A 19,584-nucleotide genomic window follows, 5' to 3' on the forward strand; every position below is an offset into this window, starting at 1 on the left:
CTGATGTTAGAAATGGTTTCAATACAGTCTGATGGCTTTTCACTTCCTTCTAACTGACCTGTTTCTATACTGGTCATTGCTGATGGTCTGCGCGCTTCCCTCCAGTGCCTCAGCTGCCGCCCTCAGCTTGCTGGTTATTGTGCTCTCTGGTTATTTGAGCCTATGAGCATGTCCTTGTTTTCCTGTGTATCTGCTCCTCATTTTTTGATTTAATGCTACCTAGGTCTTTCTGTCTAGATCACTAGAATCTGTAAAACAGCAGAGTCTTTCCTGTTAGAATTTTTTATTTTGCTACCCATTGAACTTTCTGGTTTCTTTTGCCTTTCACCAGCTCAACAATGACTTAACCTTTTTGTTGTCTTACCCAGTTGAAATTTGCAGCCTGATCTAGTTTTAAGAAGTCGCTGTCCTGCACAGTAGTTTTGTTGGTCTTTCAGAGACAGTTTTTCTTTTCAGCATCTCCCTTTCAAATGCATCTGGAATAACAGCTGCATTTCCACTCCGGAATAAAACAGGGAAGGAAAAGATTCTCAATGCAAAGCACCTGGACAAGATTAGAGATAAATTCTGGACCAGATCCACTGCCAGCAGGGTGGGAGGACCAGTTTTTATCAGGTGGGGATAGACATGAATGAGAATATGACTGAACTGGTGTGTGTTATAACAGCACCATTTGTATCTGTTAAGTGTAAGGGATTAGATAATCTGTCATTATGCTAATTCTGGGTAACAGATGGTGGATAGTTGTGCCTCTCAACAGCAGTATTCACCATGGGGGAAATTAGCTTGCACCCAGATCAGCAGTCAGGCAGGAATTCCATTGAGAGACAAACACTACTGGTGATTACATTAGTGTGTCCCTCTGAAGACATCCGCACATGTGCTGGGTTTCTTGAATTCCTCACAAGTTTACTTTTTCTTGGCCATGGCCATTTCTGAGTTACCGTACCTCTCTGCTCTTTCTATAAAGAACTTGAGCTGGTATCTCACCATATGGTTCATTTAGGACAACCAGGTTTGGAAGTAGGTTAGATAAATGTGACTGAAAACATGACTGTTTCATGTGTTTCTTCTTCAGAGGAAAGGTACCATACAGATATCAAAACACTGTTGATAATCAGTCTTTAGAAATAAACTTCAGAGGCAAAATGAGAGGTAGGACACAGAAGTGTTTCTAACTGATACACCTTGTCTTTTATATAATATTGAAGTGGGGGGTGAGGAGATAGGAATGATTTAATTAAATCCTTGGTCTTCACGTTCTCTAAGGGTAAATCTTGATTCAGATTTTTTTCCCTCTATAAGTAATTTCCCTTCAGTATTTTAATTCATTGTTTCACCTGTCTTCTGTAGGCTGATGATTATCTACTTTTTCTTTCTCTGCTTATCCATACTCCCCGCTTACCACTGCTTTTCATTTTCATTTTCATGGCCTACGCTCATGTCAAAGCCAGCATATTTCACACCAATGCTGACTTTAAAACTATGACTTTCAAGTGAGCCCCTGAATCACCTGTGTAGTTTATTAAAAATCACCCAGGCAATGAATGGGTGAACCCAATTTTACTAGTACTTGTCCTCTCTTCTTAATTAGTTCTGTTCCTTTTCATGTCAGTCTGTGAGCTTGGGGAGACACTGGGAATCTAGACTGGGGTCAATTTAACCAATTGTTCAGGTTGATTGTACAGCTATCAGGATTGATCACTGCTCATACTGCGTACAGGTCTAGATGTGCCTTAAATAGGCATGATCAGTCAGGTTTAATGGGCTGTTAAGTTGAATTATATGCTTTCATTCAAAAAACAGTATAACCGTTTTGAATTGGGGGACTAGACCATCATAGCTTAGGTTCTCACCAGAAGCTGGAAATTAATAAGGATGTTTGAGCTGCCTGGGGACCCTTGGAGTCTTGGAAGAAAGCAGTTTACTTAAGAAGCTGGTGGTCTAGGTGTTTATTTGCTAAAGAATCGCCTTACCAGTTATTTTCTGTAACATTCCAGATGTGCTTGTTCTAACTGCAGGTGGCCCTTCCCCATTTCTTCCTCATGATGCTGCTGGATTAATTTTCCATAAATGTTTTCATGCAGTTCTCTCAGCACAACAGCTATTTTAAACTTTCACGACCATTTTCGTTCAAGCCCCCTACTCTATTTTCTTTCTTTCCTCTGAGCAATCTCATCTTTATGGAGAAAAACTGACTTACCAGGAAAATGACTTCCACTTCTTATGTTCTCAGCCCCAAACTTGTCTTCCTCTTGCTTCCTTTCTTATCTCCTGCCTCCCCATTTCTGGGGAAGATTTCGCCCTCTTTCTTTCCAAACTGATTTTTCTACTTATGTGTTCTGAATTATGATTCTTTTGATCTCCCGGGGATTTTGTGCCATCAGTTACCCCCTTTGAAGTGATTTTGAAAAGTTATCCCTCATGCTCCTCACACTCTCTTATTACATCTTCTTTTCTCCTTCTTGGATTCTCTACATAGCCCAGTTAATTAAAAGAGTTAACAGAAATTTTAATTCTCTTTCCATTTGTTCTTTGTTCCTTTACCTTGTGTCTTTCACCTTCCACATTATTGAAACTGAACTTACACAGAACACCAATGCTTCTCTCCAGGACATTTCTCAGTCCTTACTTTTACTTGATCCTCTGCAGTATTTAAAATTGATCACGGTCTTTTTTTTTTGCAATTTTTCTCTCCTTTCTTCTTTTTAGTACATCTTACTTGACCAGATTTCCTTCTACAACTCAGAGTACTTTCCCATCTGCTTTGAGTGTTCCTTAAATAGCCTTGTCCTTGCCCCTCTTATGTCTACTTCATTTCCTTGGGTGATGTCTTTCTTCCCTTTGTTTCAATTTTTATGTTAATGCTGCCAATTCTCAAGTCTGTTTCTTTAGCCCAATATTTCCTACCAGTCGCGCCACCAAAAAAATCAGCTCCAACTGATACCACTGCTTTGATGCAGATACTCATTATGGCTAAACATGAGCTTCCCTTTAAAAGTTGTTCCTTAACTCAAATGATAGCATCTTGATTGATTGTGCTACCATTTCCTTCGTCTTTTATTCCACATACCTCTCCTCTCACTCTCCATACCTGATCACCTTCTGATACATCTCAGGTTCATTTTAGCCGGTGTCTCCTACTGGCTGGTTTATATTGTCAATCTAACTCCATCCTTCCTATTTCTACTCTCACTAACTTCTCACCCATTTTCCACACTGCTACCACAATTTGCTTTCTAAAACACAAATCTGATTGTTACTCTCTGCCTTTAAGACCTTCATTAATCATCCCCCAGCCTTTAGAATTAATACAAACCCTTGATCTGGCCTGGCCTACCTCTCCATGTTTATATTTAACATTCCCTGGCTTCTCATCCATCATTTCTATTTAAAAAAAAAAAAGCTTAAAACCCTCTATTGTTGAAGTCAATATGTCTTCTCTGCCTGGGACATGCATTTTCCTTAGTAAGTCCCTTCTTGTTCTTCAGCACTTCACATCTTAGGGAAGCTTTACCTGAGGTTCCCCACCATGCCAGGATCCTAATTGAAGATCTCTATATGTGCCTTTTTAAAAATTATTATTCACAGTGCATGAAATTCTTTCTAACACAGAGAGTCTTTGAGTTCACAGATATTCAGATATCTTCTAATCCATTCATGGATTAGCTCATTCTAAACTGCCTGAGTTAAACCTCAAATGAGAATGTAGTGTGCCTCACATGGAATCATGTAGAACTTTTTTGCTTTTTCTGGACTGTTGAAGTTTAATTAATTAAAACTAGAATTGAAAACAAGGTCTCATGGTTGCAAATCTAAATGAAACTCAACCTTGTTTTTATGTAATCCCCAAATTGCACCTTTTCTTTAGGCCACATGAGCCTAAGATGTTCATTTTACTGTTATTCTTTGGTTTTTAACTTGGGGGTAGTCTCTGCCTTTTGGGGGAGTCTGTTCAACAGATTATTTATAGGGTATACAATATGCTGAGTGTTGATCTTGATACCTGCGATATAGAAGTGGTTCCGGTAGAGACAGCCTGTTCCTTTATAGAGCTTACATTCCAGTGTGGGCAGACAAACACAAAGAAAATATGTAAATGGTCAAAAGTGCTATATTAAATTAAAACTAAGAAGGTAGAGGAGATATTCCAGGGCTGGGAAGAGAGCAGTTTAAGTAGGGTAGGCAGGGAATTATAACTGGGAAGTTATACTGTGACGCTAGCAGAGACCTGACAGGGGTAAAGAGCAAGCGTGAAGGTAAAGGAAACACATGGGTGGACACCTGCATAGAAAGAAAGCATCATGGCTAGAGCAGAGGATGCAAAGATAGAGGGGCATTGAGGGATAGGTCAGCAAAGTTAAAGTAGGGAATGGCTCCAGCAGACCACATAGGTTCCTTGAGCTACTACAAGTATTTGGCTTTTCATTTAGACGAGATTGGAGCCGTTGAAGAGTTTTGAGCAGAGGAATGATGATAAAATTTGTTGACTAGATTTCTTCAAAGGATTATGCTAGTGGAGAATGATTTCTGATTATTGTAACTGAGAATGAAGGTTAGTGTCTTTGGTGCTTTTCCTGTCTATTTTTAGTAAGCTCAGATTCTGTTAACTTAAAAAATATTTTTAACTTCAAACTAATTATAGATCCACAGAAGTTGTGGAAGAAGGGCCCATCCCGTGTACCCTTCACACAGCTTCCCCAATGGCTCTATCTTACATAATTTCAGGACGATATCCAAACCCAGGAATTTGTCATTGGTTTATTGTGTATGTATAGCTCTGTGTTATTTTATTACATGGTAGATTCATGTAACTACAGCCACAATCAAGATAGAAAACTATTTAGTCATCATAAAGATCTATGTTCTCCCTAATCATCTGTCACTAACCTGTTTTCCATCTCCATAATTTTGTCATTTCAAGAACATTATGTAAATGTGATTGTACAGTGTGTAACCCTTTACTTTTGCATTGGCCTAATGCCCTTGACATCTAAACTATTACATGTATCAATCCTTTTCCAGTCAGTATCTGGAAACTGGGGACCAGCTGTCATGGCAAAATAATTGCTGTGTTAAAACATTCGTTCACATCAGTCACTAAATACTATTTGCCTACTCTAAATCTCAGAGTAGTAATCTATAAGATAAGGGGACTGGAATAGATCCTTTCAGCTTTCAACTCTGAATCTAACTAATGGAATCTTCCTGATTTTTCCTGTCTGTGATATGGAAGTCCACCTTTCATTAATATTTACTGGTCAGTAATCTCCTATAATCTTCAGTATATCGTCAAACTCAGGAGGGCTACTCCAGTAACATCTCAAAATTATTTTATTGACATATTGCTGCTACTTCTTTCTGTTTCTCGGGTATAAGCTTGATAAGCCAAAAGAGTACCTGGCAAGCTATGAAAATGTGAAGATAAGTCTTTGATTTTTCACTATTTTTAGTGATAAAATGCAGAAGTAAACTTCCTTGACTATATAATCTAGTGAACTGAAGAAGTAAAAGAAATGTGATAAGTTGCTATTAAATGTCAATTTTACTCTTGAATCAGTTCTCCTCACTCTTGAATCAGTTCTTTAAACACATTTCTACTAATGAGGTACATCAATTTCCTGGGGTTGTAAAAAGCACTTAGCTAGAGTAGAAGGAACTAGCCAGAATCCAAAAGATTGCACTTAAAATACACTATATAATCTATTATTTGTTCATCACTTCCTCCTGTGTTTTTTTTCCAATACCCCAGAATATTTGGGTAATACATTTTAAGGAAGTGGTAAACATTAAAGACTTGAATAAATATCTCCTCATAAATTCATCAAGCATCCTGACCTCCTACCCTTTCCCACCATTATTTGTGTGCACAGAGAAGATAGCACCTTTAGTGACACCGAAGGAAAAACTGGAGAGATTGTGCCTGCTGCCACTCTGCTCCACACGCTATCACCAGAGATGTGTATAAACCCTAAGCTAATAATAAATACATATTGAAATGCTACATAATCTACTTGGCCTTGAATATTATCTAGTGCTCTATGAAGATGTGGATCAAAAGATGAAGATATATCAAATAAGCATGACTATTTACTGTTGATCTGTAAATCCTAGTTCACTTTAAAGATTAGAATATATCTGAGCTGGAAGTATTTAGTAGCTTATTGAGAGCTACCCTCTCATTTTATAGACATGTTAAGATATGCAGGCTTCGCTCCTTTAAACAGCCAGAGCACTAGGGTGAGAACCCAGATCCTCTGTCCTGAATCACTGCTCTGTGCTATGAGTTCTTTATGAAGCAAGCTCATAATTGCTCTCTATGACCGCAAAGGGCTGGAGGAAGTGGGAACATTAAGTGGCTTTCACTATTGAAGAATAAATATAAATGCTGCATGTAACTTCTCTCATTGGTTGCATAAAGGAAATTGATCTACATTTATTAACATTCTTGTTTTACCATATTCATTTGTTTTACTGTGTTCTGCAGTCTCCTCATTTATTTCTTATAACTGAGATGAGGATTTTTTCCCCCTATTAAGGTGCTGATATGAGATATTGTCTCATGTTCAGTACTGCAAATGTCTTCTTTAGAAAGTAGGTTTCCTCTTGTGTACATTTTGGAAAGCAAACAAACAAAATAAATTAAGTTAAAATTGAGTGTTTTTTGTACCTCAAGATACATAATTGTTTTAACTGGTAAGCAGTTTACTGCCTTTGATTTGTTTTTTCCATTAAATAAATGAATGTAGTTAGGCATTGTTTTTGCTTAGATACTCAAATGAAATAACTGGAAGAATCTCTCACTGGCAATTGACTTCTCATTTACCTTATTCATTCATTCTAACAAGCACCTGTTTGGATTACTATACCTGGACAGAGGTATCTTTGTGCAAACACAAATATGTTTTGTTGCCTCGAAGATATTCACCTTCCATGTATTTCACACTTTAATATGGTTGTGGATGTTCCTAAACACTTTTCGGAGTATCTTCCCCCAGTGGCAGGATTCAGAGCCGCCCCACCTCACTGCTCATCTTCTGCATTTCTGCTTTTCCAAAGTGGCTGGAACTGGGCGGATATAGATTGTGAGGGTGCCTCCCTGATCATTAAGAGAGCATATCTAAAAGGCAAAGGATCACTTAGTAATGTGGAAACTAGGGAAGGTAGCCAGCCCCTCCCACCTTCCTCTCTTTCAGGTACCAATGCAGGAGGTTCAAGATTAAGTGCCACCCAACCACCACACTGACCCCTGTGATGGGGTGGGATTTAGGTGATTGACCTTTGCACAGTAAACTTCCAGAAGTTTACTGTGACACCTTTTCTTCACCACATGCCTGAGTTCCTGGATTTTATGGTTTAGAGGAAAGTGTGACCTGTGTAACCCATGCTTAGGCACTTAAACAAATCTTGGGGATACAACTCCATAATGTAAGTCAGTTCAATCCATTGGGGTGTTTTTCATTGTATGGACTTGCAACAGTTGTGACTGCCCTAAACAACAGGGAGTTATAGTGGGAGGTTATGAGGAGCAGCGAGACCTGTGTTTGAAATGTCAGACAGGGAATTAGATGGGGACGTGGGCAGCTCCAGGGCCAAGAAGCAGGAAGCACCTAGTTGTCTTTACTCAGGCCCAGTCTGTCTAGGACCCCTCACCACCCGTGAAGGCCTGACTAGACACCATTGTGAGCGGAGTCTGACTGCCTTCTTTCCTTCGCTCTTCTCCCCGGCAGGAACCGTTGACTGGCAGAGTTGCTGCCCTGTGTCTGCACCACCTGCTGGGGATGGGGACAGGGGTGGGCATCTGATATTCATCATCCATGGTGTATGCCTTCACAATCGGATGTCAGCCTATGTAGAAAGGGCCGTGGCTGTTGTCTGCTACATCCCTTGGCTTTCAGATACTTAGTGAAGACAACGTTGTCCACAGAAGCGAGCGGTGATGACTCTCAGCTTTTGTAGCATCAGGTCAGGTCAGTGACTTGATTCAGGAGTGGAGGTGTGTGGGGGGGCCAAGAGCCCTGAGTAACTACACAAATTCAGTCCATACCCTGCACCTTTCCTGAGGGAGAGGAGCTTGGGGATGTTTTCATCACACACCTGTATCCATGCTCCTTGCACAATTCGTTTGTAAAATATTAATTTCTCAAAAGAAAGTAGAGCGGAGAAAATAAGGGATTAGAAAAACATACATATGTCTGCAGTGAGCATTCTACCTTATGTTGGAATGTGTGCTAAGAGAAAAAGAAGTCGCCAGACATTTCTAATCATTTTTCCCTCTAGAAAAAAGACCTGAGTTCCCCCCACAAGGCAGACAAATTATTATAATTAAATGTTTAATATATATTTTAGTTAGCATTATTAGTATTAGAGTGCTCAAATCTATAATAGGATATGGAAAGATTATTTTTAATGTGCTGATAAATTTTTAATGCATTAAGGACATCTTAGATAATTCATGTACACAATCTATTTATTCCTATTTTATAGAATGGTAAAAGGACAGCAGCATAATAAAGGGAAATAGCCTGTGAATCAGATGCCCATTATGATGTTGTGACTCTCATGTTCCTTCAGAGAACTCATTTAAAAATTTTCAGAATTTCTCTGTGTTTCTGTCTTCATCTGTATATGGAGGTTTTTGGATTAGTTTATCTCCATGGACTCTGCTCAAAAATTTCTATGACTCAGTCAGTTATTACTTTGTTTTCATCTAACAGCCCACAGAGCCCCCTGGGGAAACTCAGAGAGTGAAATCAATCAGCCAGCCAATAAATATTTATTGAGTGCCTACTAAGTGTTTGGCTCTTCTTAGACCGGTTGGGAATATGATCTCGTCGGGAAAACAAGGTCCATGCATGAGAGAATCACATGCAGCAGTGAGAGGGACCTGCCTGAGCCCTGCAGCCAAACGCATGGGGAGGAGACCCGAGGCGTGTCAGGCAGCCATGGCCTGTGGTTGGACTACAGCAAAGCTTGAAAGGGCTTTCGTGGAACAGGATAGAGAGATGGAGGAGGGCTCGATGGCAGAATGCCTTTAAAGTCTGTTTCCCTGCCACTTGTGGCACTGTTTATTGAGAGAAGACTGCATTTGGAACTTAAATAATGTGGCTTCCAGTCTGAGCACTCACGCCTACTAGCAGGATTACTTGAGGCACGTTTCTAACATTACTCTTTTTCAGAAGAAACCACCTCTGAATGGTTAGAAGGACTGACTAGGTGTGTTTAAATGCCTGTGCCAGAATGAACACCCAGTCGATCAGTAGTAGTTCCTTAAATCTGAAATTCTTTGAGGGAAAATCTGAGAAATGGTTCTGTCACTAGATGTTTACAGATAGGGTTTGGATGATTAACAAGATCCACTTCATCCATGAAACACCAAGTCTGTATGGGTAGCATTTCCTGCTGCTTGAGCTCTGTCATTTACCAACTCTGTCATTTACCAGTAACCTTCCTAATGCCCCAAGTTTCTCATCAGCAAAATAGGTATAACATTTGGACTCCATCAGACTTTTGTGACCATGAAATGGATTGATAGCTGTAAAGCATTCATAATAGAGTTGTGCTCAAAAAGTTAGTCTTTGGGCCTCCCTGGTGGCGCAGGCAGTTGAGTGCAGCGCTGTGAAGCTGTCCATAGCCTCTGCAGCGAGTTCGATCCCTGCCAGCCAGGGAGATACCCACATGGTGCGGCAGACCTCTTCTGCCTCTCCCGCTGCTCCCCTCAGCAGTGTGTTTCAGTCAGTCTGCCTGTTCTGTTCCCTGCTCTGTCTCTGGTGAGTCCTCTCACCCTCCCCCACATCTGGCCTATACCCCAGTTCTTGTATGCATGAACAAATCTTTAAAAAAAAAAAGAAAAGAAAGAAAGACTTTTCCCATCTCTGTAACCCTGCCTGCCTCTTCCTTCTCTCTGTCTTCCTTGGTTCCCCTTCTCTCCTTCCTATTATCATTGTTTCACAGATGATAACTGACATCTTCTCTGTACCGGGAAGCTTCAAATAAGGTTTCTGATTGTGATGGATTTGAGAATGGTAATAATTATTTGCCAGACCTGTGCTTTAAGAGGGCTCAACTGATAGAGCTTGGGATTGGCCCAACTTAAGGCCCAGTAGGGGAGGCAGTATGTAGTGAGTGATCCAGGTGAGAGATGGTGGTGGGAGTGAAAGAACAGGGAAGAAAACATTCATGGGAGAAACATGGGAGGTTTGAGTTCAGAGTGTTGAAGGCTCATTTTCTGTAGAAATAGGAGACACGTGGGGCCTAGGTGACTTGGCGGATGATGGTCCTCTCGATAAAGATGTGAGGAAAATCAGCTGATTCACTAAGTTTCAGAAAAGTTAATCTAGGAAAGAAGGGTTATTTTTGAAATACTGAGTTTTACGCGATGAATCATACAAATTCACATGTCCTGCAAATAGTTGGAACTATAAATGCAGGGCATATTTAGCAGTGAGTGGACCAGCTTGGCTGAATTGGAGGCATATTTGTTAGTTTACTTTCTTCAAGCTAGAGCCAGTATGTAATTGATTGTCTTAATTGTTTTTGAAGGATTTATTTGTCTCCTCTGGGAGGGAAGCACGCTTGTCTACTAGAGGGAATGTCACTTTGAGTACATACCCCATGTTCTGTCATATATTATAAGGGTGTTTGACATTTGTCTGTGCAATTTATCTATGTAAAAGATGTTTTCTTCAGTTTTCCTTTTTTGTTTTTAAGAGTTGGAAAAATAATAGATATTTGTAGGTGGCCATTGTTTTATTGCTGCTTACATTTAATGATATGCCTCACACACTTCAGCAAGGCTTCATCATTGTCCCTCATATATTTGCTGACTTGCAAGTGTTATATCAGAAAAGGGCTGGTAGGCCTCCCCGATGGCGCAGCGGTTGAGCGCTGGGTTGCGAAGCTGCCCGCAGCCTCTGCAGCGCTGGTTCGATCCCTTGACGCCAGGTGAGGGTCCCACATGGTGCGCAGACCACTCCTGCTATGCCCGCTGCTCCCCTCAGCAGTGTACTTTGTCGGTCTGCCTGTTCTGTTCCCTGCTTTGGCTCTGGTGAATTCTCTCACCCTCCTGTGCTTCTGGCTGTACCCAGTGCTTGTATAAATAAATAAATAAATAAATAAATCTTTTAAAAAAAGAAAGAAAGAACGAAAGAACAGGGCTGGCATAATAGAGTATAGTACCACAGCTTTCCTTGTCTTATAAAGCCATAACCATGATATTGCTGTATAAATGAAACGATCAAATAAGAGGTGGCAATAAGATTACACTACTGCAGAAATCCTGGGGGCAGAATAAAATTGTCTGTTTAGTAAGCATAACTATTTGATGTTATGTGTCTTTCCCCTCCTTTTCTAAATTGCTTTGACCCATATTTTCAACAATATTCTCTCCACTAGCCAGAAGTATGAAGAGAGTTTGGTGTTTAATCCTACCACTTCCATGTATATCTTCCTTATATTTTCTCAGGGTGTTCTTTCAGGAGATCAGTGGGATACCCCCTACTGTAGGGACATCTTGGAAATAAAGGTAATGGGTGTGATCTGACTCAGAGGAACCTTGGAGGACAGAATTCACTCTTTTTGGCTGGTTGACAATGAGGTGGCATCTCTTCATTGCTCCCTTTGAAAACCCTGCTCCCTGGATATCTTTGGTTCTCTTTCTTTTCTCCCCACACTAAAGGGTGCCCACTGGGACATGGCCTCTAACGCTAGGGAGGCTGGTGCCAGTGCTCAGGAGTGAGCCTGTGTTAATGACGTGTCTGAATGGATGTGTGCTGCAGGGATTCAGGGCCTGCCTTTCTACAAAGAAGTCATTTTGTCGTAGAGTGATTGTTTTTCTTTTCCCTTTCTCCTTCCTTCCCTGCCTGTCTCCTTTCTTTCTCTTTCTTTTCTTTCATTCTACCAGGCTTATCTACAGCTCTCCATTGGTTTCATTCCAGTCATTTGGAGTTCTTAAAATTAGACTTACTGGTCTTTATTGTATTCTTTCCACATCTCCCTCCCCCGAAGGAAGAATGATTAGGATTCATTAATGGACAAAGAGTTCCTTTGCCCCAGAGTTCATGATTTCATATCTCAACTCTAGTTTATAGAAAATACTTATCCTCAGAACAGTTGTGCTTAGAACCTGTACATTTCTGGACACTCTTCAAGAATGAGCTAAAACTTACTGAGGATTTGCTCAGAAGAGGGCTGTTTGGCTGGTAAGGCTATTCATATCAATCCCATTCCTGAGTTTGGCTTTCTGGGGTTGTGCTGTGTATTCTGTTGCATTTAACCCTGCTGATTGGTGGGTTATCAAAGTAGTCGCACTTATTTTTTAGAGCCTGGAGTAAGGATATTCTTGTCTCAGACTGTTTTTCTTAATACGTTCTTTGATAATTGTTGGTTTTCCCTCCTCATTTCACTTGAGTTTCTTACTAAGGAATGTCAAGGCATTTGAATCTCCCTCTTTGTTTTTGATCTGTTATGAATTCTGGGAATGTCGGTAGCGATGGTTTGGATTCTCTGGGGGCTATCCTGGTGACAAGACTCGTTAAGTGGAAAAAGGAGCCATTTAGAGGAAAAGGATCAAAAAATCAATTTGAGTTATTTTTAGAATTGCATTAGTTCAAGGGGGAAGTGAAAAAATAGGGAAGACAGTAGGAGAGAGATTTGGTAAATCTATAAAGGAAGTTTCCAATTATTGATGCTTCCAAAACAGAATCTCCTGTCTACATGTGCTGCTTGGTGCTGTGTGAAGCACCTCATGGATATAGTGAGGGAAAAAGCGAGTGGAAAATCATTTGTTTCAGATTCAGGGCAATTCAACCATTGGTGATTGGAGGATAAAAGACACTGGGCGGGGAAGTGAAGTGTGGTCCCTTGGAGAGGTCAGTGTACTACCCTAGGGACGCTACTTGTTTCTCTGTAGAACTTTTTCCTGGTTTGAGGCCTGGTTGAAAAGCAATGTTGTACTAAAAGATATGTGTTCAGTGCCATTTTCTCTAGATCTTTCATTCAGAATTCCACTTGTCCTTCAGATTTCTTTTGTCCACCTTTGATAACCAAGTCTACTCAAAGAGGAGGGGTAGTAGAGGTATTAGTGTAAACTGACAGAAGATCTAAAAGGAACCTGTCCTTTGGACCTGTTAGCTATTAATCACCCCTCCCCCCCGCGCCCAACTCTCTTTTGGGGTGGAAAGCCCTCATTTTCCATATATATCAGTAAAGGTAGACCTAATATTCTGAAGAAAATACTTTTCCAGTCCTACTTACTTTCCTACCTCCTTGTTGAATTCTGTGGTAGCTTCTCCCTCCTCACTTATCTGTAACCAAGCTGCAAAGAAAGATGTCAACTCCCTGTAGTTCAGCCCCACAGTAGAACATCCCCGTATAGCTTAGTAGAAGTGAGATGAGCCATCTGCTATGTTAGAAATCAATATTGGAACCCTGTCATCTGGGATCTCCATCCCAGCACATGTGAAGCTGGAGCCAAATGTATGAACAAAGTGGAACTACTTTTCCAGTGTAAGATCCTGGCATTTGGAGGGGAGAGGTAAAAGAAACCCAGGCTACATGCCTGATTTCTTGCTCGATCCAGTTCTCTCACAGTAAATAGCCTTAGCAGGTGCATTTTGTGCTTGGGTTTATAAAATGTGACCACAGGACCTTGGAGGTTTGTAAAGAAATTGTGTGGGAAATGTGTGTCTGTGCACACGTGTGCCTCCACTAGAGAAGCTGTGACTGTTTCCAGTGAATTGGTTGGTTAATTATCTTTCAACCCTTTCCTTTAGTCTTGACATAAATAGATTGTCGAGGCATTCTTCATGGGCTTGCTTTATTCTGATTGAGTGTACGCATGTGTATTTGCTTTGAAGAAAATATTCTGCTTTTGTAATCTCCACAGACCCTACAGTGACTGATAAAATGTAGCTGGTTTTCAAGTGGAAAATGTTACGCTGAGACAGCTAGAGAGAGAGCTATGAGAATTATATCCTCAATCATATAGAGGATGAAGGATGGAGAGAGAAAGAGTGTATGTGTTTTACTGTATTATTCTTTATGCCCACTCTTTAGAAATACACATCCATTTAACACAGGTTCTGTTTTATCAAGAGGTTTAAAGTATTCCCTTTAAATTGAGCTGTACTGTTAGCACAAAATCATAGAAGTCATAGAGCACATGCACATGCTCGTGTGTGTGGTGTACACCAAAGGTTTTTCATATAAATAAAGCCATCTTCAGTTTTGGAAGTCGGGTTTCTCACTCTCAGACAAGGGAGTTACAATTGTGTTAGAAAACTCTGTGTCGAATTGGAATTGTAGGTGTCTGTGTGGTCTGCTGGTTCAGAGTCTCTTAGAAACTGAAGCCAAGGAAGGGATTAGACATGTGTGGTAGTGGTTGGAGAATTGCCTTTGGAGGGTAGATGGGCAGGTTGCTGGAGGAGACTGGGAAACCCTCAGACTGCAGTGCGGGTCTAACTCCCATGAACGGGGATGGAAGGAAGAAGGCTGAACTGGACAAGTCTAGGCTGTGGGACTGTTCTAGGCCTTCACACGCTCTTTAGGGATCCTTGGCCCGAAGCTGCCCATCAGAGGAGGCCCGCGTCTCTCAGCAATAGGCCTGCATTAGTATCTCTGCTGCACCTTGTCATTGGCTGGGAGCAGCTGGTGGGAAGCGTGGCCTTGGCTGAGACTCTGATGGATTTTGGAGCACAGCAGCTGGGACTGTCAGTCAGTGATGCTTCCTGCAGTCAGAGCTCCGAGAGGCACATTTTCTTGACTGCCACACATGGTTTTTAATAGTAATAGATATCGAAATAAATGTACAGAAACAAAGAAAGATGGAGTGTGTGCTACTTAGATAAACTGCTGGTTTCAGAACAACAAAAAATCGTACAAGATACGATTGGAACATGTGTCAGAAAGCAGGGAAGCATTCTAGGGATGATGGGGGACACAGCCATGGGGACCCAGAAGCAGCTTGACCTAGTTTCTGCTGGCAAAATTGCAACAATTTCATCAGCAAAATATCCATAGGAATAGATTATAACTCTTTGAATAAAATGAGATTCCATGAGTTTATACTGATATAAATAAATAAATGAGTAGCTTGGGAGTTTGATACAGGATGAAAATTACATTGTACAAAGTGTCTGCTCACAAAATTCCATTAATTATAGAGGAAAAGAGAAACTTTACAGTGAAGGAGCCTGGCAGACACTGTCCTAATCAGGTGATTAGGGATCATGACCCCTAAATTATACATCATTTTATAGGAGGCCAAGGGAACAGTCTAGCTTTTCTTTTATGGCATTCCTGCAAAAATGCTTAGTTCTGGGGCCTCCCTGGTGGTGTAAGGGGTTAAGCATCTGCACTATGAAGCTATCTGCAGCCACCACAGCACGAGTTCGATCCCTGGCCAGGGAACTGACCCACATGGCGCAGCAGACCTCTCCTGTCTTGCACAGTGCTCCCCTCAGCAGTGTATTTCAGTACATCTGCCTGTTTTGCTTCCCCCTCTGTCTCTGGTGAATTCTCTCACCCGCCACCCCCGACCCCTGCTCCTCTGGCCTGTACCCCAGTTCTTGTATGCATAAATAAATAAATCTTAAAAAAGAAATGCGTAGCTCACATGTGATTACAAACAAGGACACATTAAACAAATCAGAATAGTGCGCCTGTAGTCGTCTGAAGTACAGGGCCATGATCTTCTAAGAAAGACAAGGAACTGTTCCAGACTGAGACAGGCAACTACATTCACTGCCTCATTCTGAACCACATCCTTTTCCCACTATGTACTCTGTGGTAACAATTGGCAAGATTTGAGTAGGGTGTATGGATTAGATGGTATTAATGTAGCTCATGATATCCTGGTTCTAGTCATTGTATTTTGATTCTATAGGAAAATACCCTGGTTTGTAGGAAATGCAGAACTCAAGTAAGTGGGGGAGATGGTGCAATGGGTTGGTTACTGTCACTATTCAGAGAAGAGGGGCATATTCTTTGTACAGTGTGGACTGGTCCAGTTTGGGTTGGTCCAAAATTTTACACATATGTTAAGTAGTCTAGGTAATTTTAGATAGTTATCTGACCTATCATATGTTGTTACTGTCTATCTTGGTATGGAATAGTCAGGGTTGGGGAAGGCAGGCAAAACTGTGATGAGACGATGATAATCTTACTATAATTTAAAACCCTGTTCTCATGTCTGCACATGGAACACCCTTTCTTCATGTTGGCAGAATACGAGATCCCATCATTTCCAAGGTATCTTTTAATGGTAACGTGAGCTTATTACAACCTGCTTGCTGGGGAAATGAGTTGGGGGGAGATATCCACTCAGCAGTGGTCTTCTGACAATGCCCATGTGTGAGACTTCTGTGCCTTGTGTTTATGTCAGGAGCACCTGATGAGGCCTACTGGAAACAGAGCCTTAACTTCTTTCTGTTTGAAGAAGCATTTCAATCCCAGCACTAATTCTCTGTTTCTAGCTGATATAGAGATGACTTCCTGTTAGAGAGTCCAAGACTGTTAGGTCCCTTTTTGTGTGCTGATTGTGAATTACCCATTCGAGCCAGACATGTAATTGGAGTGGAATTACTGATACACTCAAGAAAGCAGAACTTACAAATTTGTCTATAGGAGCATAATCCTGGGCAACTCATCAACACACCAGTGTCAGGTTCTGAGCAGTCTTTGACCAGGGGGATAATCTCCCGACCTTTCATTAACAGCCAAAGGAAATGAATGAAAGTCAAGTGCATGGATCTAGGCTAATTCCATTTTCTCTTTCTCCCTTTCATTCTTTTTAAATTTAAGTATTAGAAAATGGGAGGGGGTGGGGTGGAGAGAAAGATAAAAGCTGGTCAGGCTTGTAGAAACCTTTTCTTCTTAATTCTGTGCTGGGCAAGCTTGACTAACAGATGCTTAGGATAATAAATAGTATTCCAATGCTATATTTCCAAAGTGATTAGATGTTTTTCTGCTACATCAAAGGCTTTCTCAAATTGCTCAGGATGTGTTAAAACCAAATTAAAAGACTGTTGTCATTTTACCGTATCAAAATTTTTTTTATTCTAAGTTGGCTAAATTTCCTTCAGATAATATTTACTGTCTACTTTACACCAAGTGTTGCAGCCCTGGATACAGAGCAAGAAGGATGCGCCCCCTGCCCTCTCATACCTCAGGAATTAAGACAGCAAATGAGCAACTGTAATATAGTGTGAGGACTCATAACAGGGACGCATGCTTCAAGAAGGAAATGCACGAAATGTGATTTTTTTAAGTCTGACTTGTACTAAATACCCAATAATGAGCATTGTTGGTGTTTTATGTATTTTTACTCTCCTTACGCTCAGCACTGGCACCACAACTGTTCCTGCAGGCGAAATCTGTAATTATGGATAGGAAGTTAGGAGAACTTGGCTTAGAGTCGAAGGAAAAGCTTCAGAGAGAAGCGGGAGGAAGGTAGTGGGTAGGGTGTGGAGGTGGGGGTCTTACCTGGTTGGTAGACATTTTCTAAAGGGAAGGAGAGGACAAGGACTGTGTAGGACAGGGGAGATTCTCTCGGGTTCTCTGCTGGTTTTGCAAATGCTCAAGAGTTTTATGACTTGAATGGAGCAGCCATAAAAAGAAGAGTATTAAACATTTGGGCTCTTGGGGGCCTCCCTGGTGGTGCAAGGGGTTAAGTCGCAGCACTGCGAAGCTATTAGCAGCCACTGCAGCACAAGCTTAATCCCTGGCCAAGGAGCTAGCCCACAAGGCGCAGCAGACCTCTCCTGTCACGCCCGCTGCTCCCCTTAGCAGTGTACTTCAGTCAATCTGCCTGTTCTGTTCCCCACTCTGTCTCTGGAGAATCCTCCCTCCCCACCCCTTACCTCTGGCCTGTACTCCAGTTCTTGTATGAATAAATAAGTAAATCTTTTTTAAAAAATAAATCTTTTTAAAATAATAAAATCTTTTGCTTTGTGTTCTCCAGCATTTCATAGAGTAGCTTATTTGACTTTTTCCTCATCTGCTCCGTCATCCAGCTTTCTCTTCCACGTATTGACTATAGAATATCCATGTGCAGTAATTCAAACTGCAGTAACAAACAAGTCTTTGTTCTTCTGGCATTTCAAATCTGCAAGACATCTCAACCTGCCGCAAGTGGACTTGGCACCCACTTTTTTCCTTTTCCTCTGACTCCTTGGTGGGTGGAGTCTCTCTCCTGCCCTGTTGGGGCTTATTGGTGACACCTGTTGTTAAATTCTCACCATTTATCAACATCCACAACAGCTGATTTGGGGATGTTGGCATTCTCCAAGCTGCCAAAGCCAGCTCCATGACAGTGACAGCATTTGCCAGCACGCTTATGTGGTGACTCAGGAGACCGGGTGGCCAGCGAAGCAGCCTCTTTGTGGGAGTGGATTTTGAGAAGTGCTAATTCCGTGGCGGGTTGGAGATATTAATATCATGCTGGCAGTAGATAAACAGGCAGCAGAGGGGCACAGAATGAGAAGAGAAGCAGCCACAGCAGCTTTTCCTCATTTCTCTACCCGTATATGTTTTTTCCTTCTTTTAGAAATGTATGTCCTCCTGAGTTTTGATGTATAGAACCCTTACGTGGCTTCACGTGCACATAGACCAGCTCCCAGCCTCTCTAAAACATGAGTTTCTAAGAACACAACTGTGAAGAGTTAACTGCACTGCCAGACCACACTAAATCATAGCATATGGTACCGTGGCCTATTGCTTCCCATCCCCCCTCCCTGAAGGGCTGCTAACCAGATGGTTTGAGTGGGGCCTTTGGTGTAATTATGACAGACAAAGAAAGACATAACCACCACTCTCCCTCAGTAACATCATACCTCTTGTTTCATGATACTCGCTACAGGAAATATTTGAAAATATGTTTGTAGTTTTATTGCTTCACCTCAAGGCTGGGGGGCAGCCATACAAATGTGCTTCACTAGTTTTCTGGGAGTCATTTCCAGTGTGGTCTTCCTTCTTCCTTCTACTTACCGTGGCACCTCTTTCTCATTCTGGCAAAGAAATGATTCAGTAAATATGAGAAGTGCTTTCAACAGGATTCTGGTGTGAATATTGTGTGGTGGGATAAAGGGACCCCAAAGCTGGGCCTCTCAGGTTTGATACTTTTTATTGTACTTCTTCCCCCAGCTCATGCAGTTTTCATAAAGAACATTAATTCTATGCCTAGACCTCTTCCCACAGCCCTCCCCCAGTTCATGCACAGCCTTACTTTCCTTCAGCCCCTTTTGGGGCACAGAGCCCCTTGCTGATGGGCGTTGGTAGAGAAGCACTTTGTAGTGTGTTAAAACAGCGATTCTTACATTGCCAAACTGGAACAAGACAGTTTCGAATTACAGTAGAGGCTAGAAAGGAGATTTTGAGAAATTTAGGTCATGCTTTTATGTGTTTTGTTTTTTATCTGTGTGCCTGAGATTTTAGAGCAGACTTTTCTGGAGGGTAGTGACTTGTTTATAACATTCTGTAAATAGCCTGGCCTAATGTGGGCTTTTTACAGATATTCTCTGCTAGTTTTTATGTATGGATTGATACAGCATCTGACTGTAAGAAGGAAAATGCTGATCTAGGGGACTT

General features: G+C 41.3%; 1 protein-coding gene across 1 annotated transcript in view; it reads left to right on the plus strand.

Annotated features, from left to right (window-relative positions):
• The window catches only part of SND1 (staphylococcal nuclease and tudor domain containing 1), a gene marked incomplete at its 3' end in the record, with an annotated part of 403,529 nt that overhangs the window by 200,321 nt on the left and 183,624 nt on the right, over positions 1–19,584 (plus strand). The gene's annotated exons all lie outside the window — the stretch shown is intronic.

This window comes from Talpa europaea (assembly GCF_964194135.1).
Source record: "Talpa europaea genome assembly, chromosome: 3".
Taxonomy (NCBI): domain Eukaryota; kingdom Metazoa; phylum Chordata; class Mammalia; order Eulipotyphla; family Talpidae; genus Talpa; species Talpa europaea.